This window comes from Vipera ursinii, assembly GCF_947247035.1.
Source record: "Vipera ursinii genome assembly, chromosome: 5".
Classification (NCBI taxonomy): domain Eukaryota; kingdom Metazoa; phylum Chordata; class Lepidosauria; order Squamata; family Viperidae; genus Vipera; species Vipera ursinii.
The window spans coordinates 19,082,153-19,093,270 of record NC_139518.1 but is presented as its reverse complement, the minus strand read 5'-3'; the positions used below and the strand labels follow the sequence as shown (position 1 = coordinate 19,093,270).

The following is an 11,118-nucleotide window of genomic DNA, read 5'->3' as shown; positions in this document are numbered from 1 at the left end:
TGCTTATTATTTTCATAAAGCTGGTTTGTCTTTGTTGTTTTCCAAAGTGTCAGAAGGCAGAACAAAAAACAATAGATGGAAACTAATCAAGGACAGATCCAACCTAGAACTAAGGAAACATTTCCTGACAGTGACAACAATTAACCAGTGGAACAACTTGCCATCAGAAATTGTGGGTGTTTCATTACTGGAGGTTTTTAAGAAGAGGTTGGACAATCATTTGTCTGAAATAATATAGGGTTTCCTGCTTGAGCAGAGGGTTGGACTAGAAGACCTCCAAGGTCCCTTTAAATTCTATTATTTTATTATTCTATCTTTAATATCTTCACGGTGGAAGAACATCATATTGGGACCTTCCTTTGCACCACTTTGGACATACTTTAAAGCACAAGGCTAATTGTTCAGCTTTAAAATTAGAAGCTTTCCCTCAAACTTTAGTTGACCGTACTCCTACAATACAGTACTGTCATGACTCTATTACACCTTATTTCCATTAAACAAAAGCTGTGGAACTTTTTCTAGTTACATGTCCTCTGTGTCTCTTCTTATGCACCAAGAATAGCAAGTATTGCAAAAGTTAAGAGGATGCTTCTTTTCCCCAATCCTCAGTTTTCCCAGCCCTGAAAATGAAATTGATCTCAAATTACAACAGATTTGCCTATTGAGCAAAAGTGCTCAAAAGTGTCCATGCATGAAATATCAATTATATAAAACAATGCTAAAAAAGACATTTTTCAGAAGGCTTGGATGAAGACCATTGACCTATCTTTATTTTGTGTTCTTCTTCAGATAATTCAACATAATTTCTTTCTCTACTCAGTGAGTGTGAGATAGTCTCAAATTCAAGTATCAGATAGTAAATAACTGGATGACTTACTCTAGGGGCTCTTTAGTACACAAAGAGTGAGCAGATGGTAAATGTGCTTCAGATGTGCTGACCACCCTTCCTGAAACACTTGGCAGTGGCTGAAAATGTTTATGGGACTTCGTCACTGGCAACAGATGTACAGTAAAGAAGAAATAGAGTTGATGGGTAGAGAGAAAGACAGATGCACACATTTCTTTGCCCATCTCTGTAACTCCATGCATTACTACACAAACACCCATTTTATTATGGAAATGAAAATGAGCTTTGATTATCATTGTTGCCAAGGGAAAAGGGGGATAGAAATTCAGAAAACTTGTTTTCTTTCCAAATGCAATTAATTTTCTTCCAAACTAAATGGTGTTCCATGCTGTAAAATGATAGCCATTATCCAGAGTGTATCTTTTCAATGATGTGTCACTTGACCACTACAGAGAATGAGGGACATATTAGAAAGGCTCGCTTAGTCTTTCTTCTTCATCTATTTTTCTCTTCTAACTTGATAAATTTGAGCAGTATCAAATTGGATTATTACATGAATGAGAATCCAGGAATATCTGAGCTATAAGTTAGATTGGAAAAGGACAATGGCAAATCACCACCAAATTGTTGCCAATAAAACTACATGAATGTGTCAGTGAAGTAACCATATTTAAGGCCTAGGCGAAGGATGGTTGATATATAATTAGAAGATAAGAAGGATCCATTCCTGTGCACTGGATAGTTATGATCTTTGCATAAATCTGAGGGAAATCCTGGAATTTTGCCTGGATAATTCTTTAAGCATGAAATCCTAAATAGTGAAAAATGTATTTCAACTTCTTTCAGAATCCTTGAACAGAATTTTCTTGCTGATATCAACAGTCTGGTGATCAAAATATTCCAATGATATTCCAATGAGTAGGGAGATAGCTGTTGGATAAGGTATGAAAAAGAAGACCAAATCAGGCTTAGAATAATGTCATATCACAATCGATCAGTTCCTAACATTTATAGCACTAGACTCATTCATTTTGAAATTACTTTCAAATGCTTTTCAAACAAGAGAGTCTATGTGTTCCATGTTCTTGTTGTCTCCACATTGTCTGCTGAAGACAAGATTTTTTTCCCAGATTTTGGTTTTGGATGTCATATATCATGCAAAGTTTTATCTGCCTTATTTCATTTCATTTCATTTCATTTCATTTCATTTCATTTCATTTTATTTCATTTTATTTCATTTTATTTCATTTTATTATTTTATTTTATTTTATTTTATTATTTTATTTTATTTTATTATTTTATTTTATTATTTTATTTTATTTTATTTTATTTATTTTATTTATTTTATTTTATTTTATTTTATTTTATTTTTTTATTTTATTTTATTTATTTTATTTTATTTTATTTTATTTTATTTTATTATTTTATTTATTTTATTTTATTTATTTTATTTTATTTTATTTTATTTTATTTTATTTTATTTTATTTTATTTTATTTTTTTATTTTATTTTATTTTATTTTATTTTATTTTATTTTATTTTATTTTATTTTATTTTTTTATTTTATTTTATTATTTCTTTGTCTTGTGAACCACTATAGGTATTGTGATTACACTGCATACAGATTTGATAAATAAATACACAAACTCCTAAGGTCACTCCTGTTCTATCATGTCCTTCTGTTCTATCATGTCCAATTCTTAAAAGTTCCTGCAGTTGTCTTGGCTATGGTTTTCAGAAATGGTTTGCCATTCCTTCCTAAAGCTGAGAAAAAGTGACTTAGCTTAAGGTCACATAGCTAGTTTTGTGCCTATCACAGGACTATAACTCATACTCTTCTAGTTTCTAGCATTAATCGCTACACTAAACTGCCTATCAAGTTCACCTTTGGGTGGTCTTAAAATGCCTAATCTTAAACTATATTATGAAGCTGCTGCCTTGTCAGCGATAAGTGATTGGATTAATTTAACACAAGTGAGATTATTAAATCTTGAATGCCATGATTTGTTATTTGGTTGGCATGCATATTTATTGTATGATAAGAAGGTGGATAATGTGTTCAAGATTTTAAGACATGCTCTGTTGCGAGTTTGGAAAAAGTATAGACATAAGTGAAATTATAAGATACCTATATGGGCAATACCGAAACACGCAATAGAAAATATAAGTGTTGGGTTTAAACATGATGTGACTACATATAAGGAAATTTTAAGTTTGGAAAGGAATGTATGGCATTTGAAGCCGTATAATATCTTAAGAGAAGAAAAGATTGTACAAACTTGGTTTCAGTATGGACAATTACAGGCCAGGTGGAAAGAAGATCAGAAAATTGGTTTTTCAATGACTGATGGAAATTTGGTAAAGCAAATTAGAGATCAAAGTCAAGCACATATTAAAAGGATATATCTTGCATTGATAGAAATTGATTCAGAGACAGAACTTGTTAAAGATTGTATGATAAAGTGGGCTCAGAATTTTCAAGAAGTTATTACAATGGATACTTGGGAAAAGATTTGGGTAAGAAATGTAAAATTTACGCAAGCTCAAAATTTAAGAGATAACTTTTATAAAATGTTTTATAGGTGGCACTTTTGTTGTTGTTAGCTGCGAAGTCGTGTCCGACCCATCGCGACCCTATGGACAACATTCCTCCAGGCCTTCCTGTCTTCTACCATCTTCTGGAGTCCATTTAAGCTCACACCTACTGCTTCAGTGACTCCATCCAGCCACCTCATTCTCTGTCGTCCCCTTCTTCTATTGCCCTCGATCTTTCCCAGCATTAGGCTCTTCTCCAGTGAGTCCTTCCTTCTCATTAGGTGGCCAAAGTATTTGAGTTTTAGCTTCAGGATCTGGCCTTCTAAAGAGCAGTTAGGATTGATCTCCTCTAGGACTGACCGGTTTGATCGCCTTGCAGTCCAAGGGACTCGCAGGAGTCTTCTCCAGCACCATAGTTCAAAGGCCTCAATTCTTTGGCGCTCAGCCTTTCTTATGGTCCAACTTTCACTGCCATACATTGCAACTGGGAAGACCATAGCCTTGACTATACGCACTTTTGTTGACAGGGTGATGTCTCTGCTTTTTAGTGTGCTGTCTAGATTTGCCATGGCTTTCCTCCCCAGGAGCAAGCGTCTTTTAATTTCTTGGCTACAGTCCCCATCTGCAGTGATCTTGGAGCCCAGGAAAATAAAATCTGTCACTACCTCCATTTCTTCCCCATCTATTTGCCAAGAATTGAGAGGGCCAGATGCCATGATCTTGGTTTTCTTAATGTTAAGTTTCAACCCAAGTTTTGCACTCTCCTTCTTCACCCGCAACAAGAGGCTCTTTAGTTCTTCTTCACTTTCTGCCATTAGAGTGGTATCATCTGCGTATCTTAGGTTGTTGATATTTCTTCCGGCAATCTTAATTCCAACTTTTGATTCATCTAGCCCTGCCTTTCTCATGATGTGCTCTGCATATAGGTTAAATAGGCAGGGCGACAGTATACAGCCTTGCCGGACTCCTTTCCCAATTTTGAACCAATCAGTGGTTCCGTGTCCAGTTCTCACTGTTGCTTCTTGACCCGCATATAGGTTTCTCAAGAGACAAATAAGATGGTCTGGTACTCCCATCTCTTTAAGAACTTGCCACAGTTTGTTATGATCCACACAATCAAAGGCTTTAGCATAGTCAATGAAGCAGAAGTAGATGTTTTTCTGGAACTCCCTAGCTTTTTCCATGATCCAGCGTATGTTGGCAATTTGATCTCTAGTTCCTCTGCCTCTTCGAAATCCTGCCTGTACTTCTGGTAGTTCTCGATCCACATACTGCTGAAGTCTAGCTTGTAGGATTTTAAGCATGACTTTACTAGCATGAGAAATGAGTGCAATGGTGCGATAGTTTGAACATTCTTTGGCACTGCCTTTCTTTGGAATTGGAATGTAAACTGATCTTTTCCAATCCTGTGGCCACTGTTGAGTTTTCCAAATTTGCTGGCAAATTGAGTGTAGCACTTTTACTGCACTGTCTTTTAAGATTTTGAATAGCTCAGCTGGAATACTGTCACCTCCACTAGCTTTGTTGTTGCTCAGCTTTTCTAAGGCCCACTTCACCTCACATTCTAGGATGTCTGGCTCGAGGTCAGTGACCACCTCATTGTGATTATCTGGGACATTAAGCTCATTCTTGTATAGTTCTTCTGTGTAATTTTGCCACCTCTTCTTAATCTCTTCTGCCTCTGTTAGGTCCCTGCCATTTTGGTCCTTTATCATGCCCATTTTTGCATGAAACGTTCCCTTCATCTCTCCAATTTTCTTGAAAAGATCTCTGGTCCTCCCTATTCTATTGTTTTCTTCTATTTCTTTGCACTGTTCATTTAAGAAGGCATTCTTATCTCTTCTAGCTATTCTCTGGAATTCTGCATTCAATTGGGCATATCTATGTTTTTCTCCCTTGCCTTTCACTTCCCTCCTTTCCTCAGCTATTTGCAAAGCTTCCTCAGACAGCCATTTTGCTTTCTTGCATTTCTTTTTCTTTGGGATGGTTTTGGTTGCTACCTGTTGTACAATGTCGCGAACCTCTGTCCATAGTTCTTCAGGCACTCTGTCTATCAGATCTAATTCCTTAAATCTATTTGTCACCTCTACTGTATATTCAACAGGGATATGATTTAATTCATACCTGAGTGGCCTAGTGCTTTTCCCTACTTTCTTCAGTTTAAGCCTAAACTTTGCAAGGAGAAGCTCATGGTCTGAGCCACAGTCAGCTCCTGGTCTTGTTTTTACCGACTGTATAGAGCTTCTCCATCTTTGGCTGCAGAGCATATAGTCAATCTGATTTCTGTGTTGACCGTCTGGTGATGTCCATGTGTAGAGCCGTCTCTTGGGTTGTTGGAAAAGAGTGTTTGCTATGACCATCGTATTCTCTTGACAAAATTCTATCAGCCTGTGCCCTGCTTCATTTTGTACTCCAAGGCCAAACTTGCCTGTTATTCCAGTTATCTTTTGGCTTCCTACTTTAGCATTCCAATCCCCCATGATGATAAGGACATCATTTTTTGGTGTTACTTCTATAAGGTGCTGTAGGGCTTCATAGAACCGGTCAATTTCATCCTCTTCAGCACTGGTGGTTGGGGCATAGACCTGGACTACTGTGATATTGAATGGTTTGCCTTGGATTCGAACTGAGATCATTCTGTCATTTTGAGGATTGTATCCCAGTATTGATTTTCCTACTCTTTTATTGACTATGAAGGCTACTCCATTTCTTCTGAGGGATTCTTGCCCGCAGTAGTATACCTGATGGTCATCTGAATTAAATTCACCCATTCCTGTCCATTTTAGTTCGCTGATACCTAAGATGTCGATGTTCAGTCTTGTCATCTCTTGTTTGACCACGTCCAGCTTTCCTTGATTCATGGATCTTACATTCCAGGTTCCTATGGAGAAAAACTCTTTACAGCATCGGACTTTCCTTTCACCACCAGACATATCCACAGCTGAGCGTCCTTTCGGCTTTGGCCCAGTCGCTTCATTCTTTCTGGCGCTACTAGTACTAGCCCTCTGCTCTTCCCCAGTAGCATATTGGACGCCTTCCGACCTGAGGGGCTCATCTTCCAGCGTCATATCGTTTTGCCTTTTGGTACTGTCCATAGGGTTTTCATGGCAAAGATACTGGAGTGGGTTGCCATTTCCTTCTCCAGTGGATCACGTTTTGTCAGAACTCTCAGCTATGACCTGTCCGTCTTGGGTGGCCCTGCACGGCATAGCTCATAGCTTCATTGAATTACGCAAGCCCCTTCGCCACGACAAGGCAGTAATCCATGAAGGGGATAGGTGGCACTTAGATCCTTAAAAAATAGCAAGTATGTATCCGAACTGCCAGCCTAAATGTTGGAGGTGTGGTGGTGAAGATGCAACGTATTTTCATATATGGTGGACCTGTAAAAAGGTTAAAGCTTTTTGGATTAGAATCTGGTGGAACATGCAAAAGATATTCAAGAAAAGGATAAAGTTTTGTCCGCAATTGTTTTTATTGGGCATTATTACTGATAGTACTGTTGTGGACACTAAGTTGATGTTGAATTTAATTACGGCAGCAAGACTTTTAGTAAGGCAATATTGGAAGAAGGAAGAACTGCCGACTATAGAAGAATGGACTTTGAAAGTTTCCAACCTAGCGGAAATGGCAAAGATTTCAGCGTATTTGAAAGACCATTCGCAACAGAGATATATTGTGGAGTGGAAAAAATGGATTGATTATATCCAGAATAAATATGGGACTGACTAAAAAGTTTCATCTAGCATTTGAATAAATATTGATGTGATATTTATATTGCTTGTAGTTATTTTATAAGAGTTAAAGTGCGATAGATTTAATAGTTTATTGTTGTTTGCATAAGGTAGATTATGATTGTTTGTATTCTTATACCCTGTATTTAGCTCTGGGAAGTCGGGGAGGGGGGAGGGGGAAGGGAGGGAGGTGTTGGGGAGGGTTGGGGAGAGGGGAGGGGGCTGGGAGGGGTTTTGTTTTGTTTTGTTAAAAATAAAATGTATTGTAAAACTTTTCAATAAAAAAATGTTCACCTTTGAATGACCACAGATACTGAATGCACCCATTTTGAATGTGCCTTTTCTGGAGTTGATTTTGGAATAGCCTCTCCACTGAAGTACATTTGTTACCATATTTATTATATAATAAATAAATAATGTCAGGCTAAGCCCAAGAACAATGCAGAACAATTCAGCCAGAGTTCAGTTATTTAAAGGTAAAGGTTCCCCTGCACATGCATGCTAGTCGTTTCCGACTCTAGGGGCTGGTGCTCATCTCCGTTTCAAAGCCAAAGAGCCAGCGCTTTTCCGAGGATGTCTCCGTGGTCATGTGGCTGGCATGACTAGACGCCAAAGGTGCACAAAATGCTGTTACCTTCCCACCGTAGTGGTCCCTATTTTTCTACTTGCATTTTTATGTGTTTTCAAACTGCTAGGTTGGCAGAAGCTGGGATGAGTAACAGGCACTCACTCTGTTACGCGGCACTCGGGATTCAACCCGCCAAACTGCCGACCTTCTGATCGACAAGCTCAGCATCCTAACCCACTGAGCCACTGCGTCCCTTATTTACCTGCTTATAAATAATACACAGAATCTTGCTAGACTAAACACCATTATTAGAACAGTGTATTAGAAAGATTCTGGGAATGTTTAGAGAGTGACTAATCTTCTTCTCTTCCTGTTCAGCTTTGGGCTGTTCTTTCTCTTGTCTCTCCCTCCTCATCACTTTATTGTAATGACCCCTTCCTTCCCCTCTCCCTTTGTGGGTACCATCTCTCACAGTAAATACATTGTTGCAATGGACTCACTGGACTATTGCAATGTGCTGTACATGGTACTACCCTTGAAAAGCATTGAAAGTTTTGAGTTGTCCAGAATGTGAAGTCATTTGCAAGAATGGCTGCAGCACAATGTGCCTATATCACACATCAAGGTCCAATTCAAGATGCTGATTCCTGCATAAAATGAGGCTAGGTGATTTGTGAGAATGTCTCTTCCTGATGTTTTCTGCCCATCCCACCAGACCCAGCAGAGTACAAGATTAAAGTAATAAGGCCAAGAATGGACTTTCTCTCTCATGGAACCTGCCCTATGGTAGAGCATTGTCTTAGAGATAAGAAGGACCCCAATCTTGCTAGCCTTTTCAGAGAGCCTAAAGATCTGACTGTTCCATAGACATTATGGCCAGGCTGTTATTTGGAAACCCTGGCATGGATGTATGGAGTGGTGGGATTCAGCCGGTTTGCACCAGTTTGGTAGAACTGGTAGCTAACTTTTGCTGCATTCAGAGAACCAACTGGCTTCCAGAAGTCCAGTCTAGGCCTGGGACCCCTCCCAGGCCTAGAATGCCCCTCCAGAAGTGTGTGGATGTCACTTCTGGAAGTCTGTTCTAGGCCTCGGGGGCCCAGGCCTGAATCAAAGAAGAAAACCAGTTGTTCAGGAATTTGAATTCCACCACTGGATGTATAGTGTAAATATTTTGTGTTTCTGACAAGACGACCTTGATCTAGGCTTTGTTGTTGTCATTTTATTATGTGTTTTATCTGGTAGCTTTAATTAATTCATATGCCACTGACTCTGGTAAGATTTGTGTAATAGACTAATATATAATACAAATAAATTGAAATGCCTTCAGTAAAAATAAATGTAAAGCAACAAAGAATAATAGTTAAAACAGAAACACAAATGACAACAAATACAAATATTCTACCACACAACAGCAGCACAGAATTGTGGCAGAAGAGGAAGGACCAAAGAGAGTTTATAAAAACACAGATTTGGAGATATTTCTTGAATACTTGCAAGAATCAGCTCAATTTACATAAACAACAATAAACAAGCTTTTTTTTTTCAAATTAATATCTCAACTTTTCATTTAAAGTTGATGAAATATGGTTAAGGAGAAAGAATAAATGAATGTGAATCTGACATCAGAAATGACTATAGAAAAACAAGAAAAAAACCCTTATTTCATTTCTTCAAAGCATTCTGCATTTGATTTCAGAGTGGCAATCCTTGAGAAAGGAAGACAGATTCCATTTTAAGATAATGTTCATTAAAAGGCTTAACACCATTCTTCATGGGTGAAACAAAAAAACAAGGATTCTTATCATCATACATTTTTCTAGCTATTCATTGTGAAGTGTCTGTGCCCCACACTTTGTTAAAGGTCACTATAAGTAATTATTACTACCATTCGTCACTTCTTTTTTCTGTTCTTTCCTTTCAGCGTCCTTTAAGTTGGAACAAGCCTTTTTTTGTTTATATTGCAGAAGACTGAAATGACTGTTCCCCTGGAATTTCTCAATTGGACTACAACTACTGGAAAATAGTTAATATTTTATTCATCTAGTTTTCCAACGAAGGATTACTTTCCTAGAGACAATCAAGATTTTCCCATGGTTACCAAGTGTGCATGTGCATTGGGGGCGTGTGAGGTGGAAACAGATGAGACTCATGTACATTGTGTAATTAAATTTCTTGCTTATTTTTTCCTTGCTTTTCTCTTTTCCATTTTTTAAAAAAGTAGTTTAGATCAAATTGTATTGTGATTTGCTATGTGTTTCCTTCAGGTGTCTATGGGAATTATATTGCAATTCCATAGATGCTTGGATTTTACTAAATTCAGTAAAAGTTACTTTTGAACATATAAGGATGATGAGTGTGTTACAGCCTTATTTATTGCAGTCTATATTGAACAAAACAAAAACAACAGTAAAACACAGAACAACTTAAGTCTTTACTGTACATTATTCATTCATTCATTCATTTATCTTTGAAGAAACACTTTTTAATCCACAACTATATTTTGCATTTGGAGTTCAAGAAGGACATTTCTTCAAGTATGATGTTATGCTTTAGTTCAGCAGTCCCAACCTTTCAGGCTCCATAGACTGGCAATGGTGGTGGCTGGTGGCTGGGGGAAGGAAGTGGGATGGTTTTTCCACATAACCTATCCCTTGCATGTGCAAATGGAGCTTAATCAGCCCAGTTTGCACAGCCCATTATGAATTGTGTTCTTTCCTGTTCAGTAAAGTCATTCAAAGAAAAACTAAAAATTAAAGTTGTTTATTTTTATTTTTATTTTAACAATTTATGCAATTACCAGTATCACTGCATTACTTCTAGATAAAAATGCATGTCTTGCTTTTTTTCTGCCACATTTTCCTACATGTAAGAAACTTCTAAGCATAGTCTCTCATGTTCTGAATGCTGAACAAGAATAATATTTCTTTGTTTTGTTGGTCAAGCACATACTGTTCCTTCTTTACAATTAACTAAAATCTAATTGCATATTGTTCATTCTACTACTGAAATTTAATCCGCTTATCCCTGGACATTTTATTTTTAGCTTACTGGGGCAATAAGCAGAAGCTGAGGCAGACAAATAAGTTGCCAAACCTCAAAGTGTATATATTTGATATGCATCCAAAGTGCTAATCATTTATTTCATTTATAATTCAGCTGTGTTTTTGATAACTCAGATTGATGCATAGAGCCCATTCTTAATTTTATCTAACCCTATGATATATATTCAAGTTAAAGTTCATGAGAGGTCTCACAGTCATCACAGTTGAGTAGGAATTGGAATTTGACTCTGATCAGTTATAGGCTAAAAGCTCTTCAGGTTTTTATAATTGTACAGAATGTCCTTGAAGTTGCTGTAATTCTGAGGTGCACCCTTAATCTGATGTAATGATTCCCCATGAGTTCATCAGTTTTCATTCACCCATTAACTTCTC

The 11,118-nt window shown here is 37.3% G+C and overlaps 1 long non-coding RNA gene across 1 annotated transcript; it reads right to left on the bottom strand.

Annotated features, from left to right (window-relative positions):
- Nucleotides 1–2,033: 2,033 nt before the first annotated feature.
- On the bottom strand, nucleotides 2,034–7,497 carry LOC310640945. Its single transcript, XR_014492632.1, has 2 exons — nucleotides 7,411–7,497; nucleotides 2,034–2,732 (listed from the first exon to the last, which is right to left on the bottom strand). It is a non-coding gene; the product is annotated as an uncharacterized lncRNA (long non-coding RNA).
- Nucleotides 7,498–11,118: the final 3,621 nt, after the last annotated feature.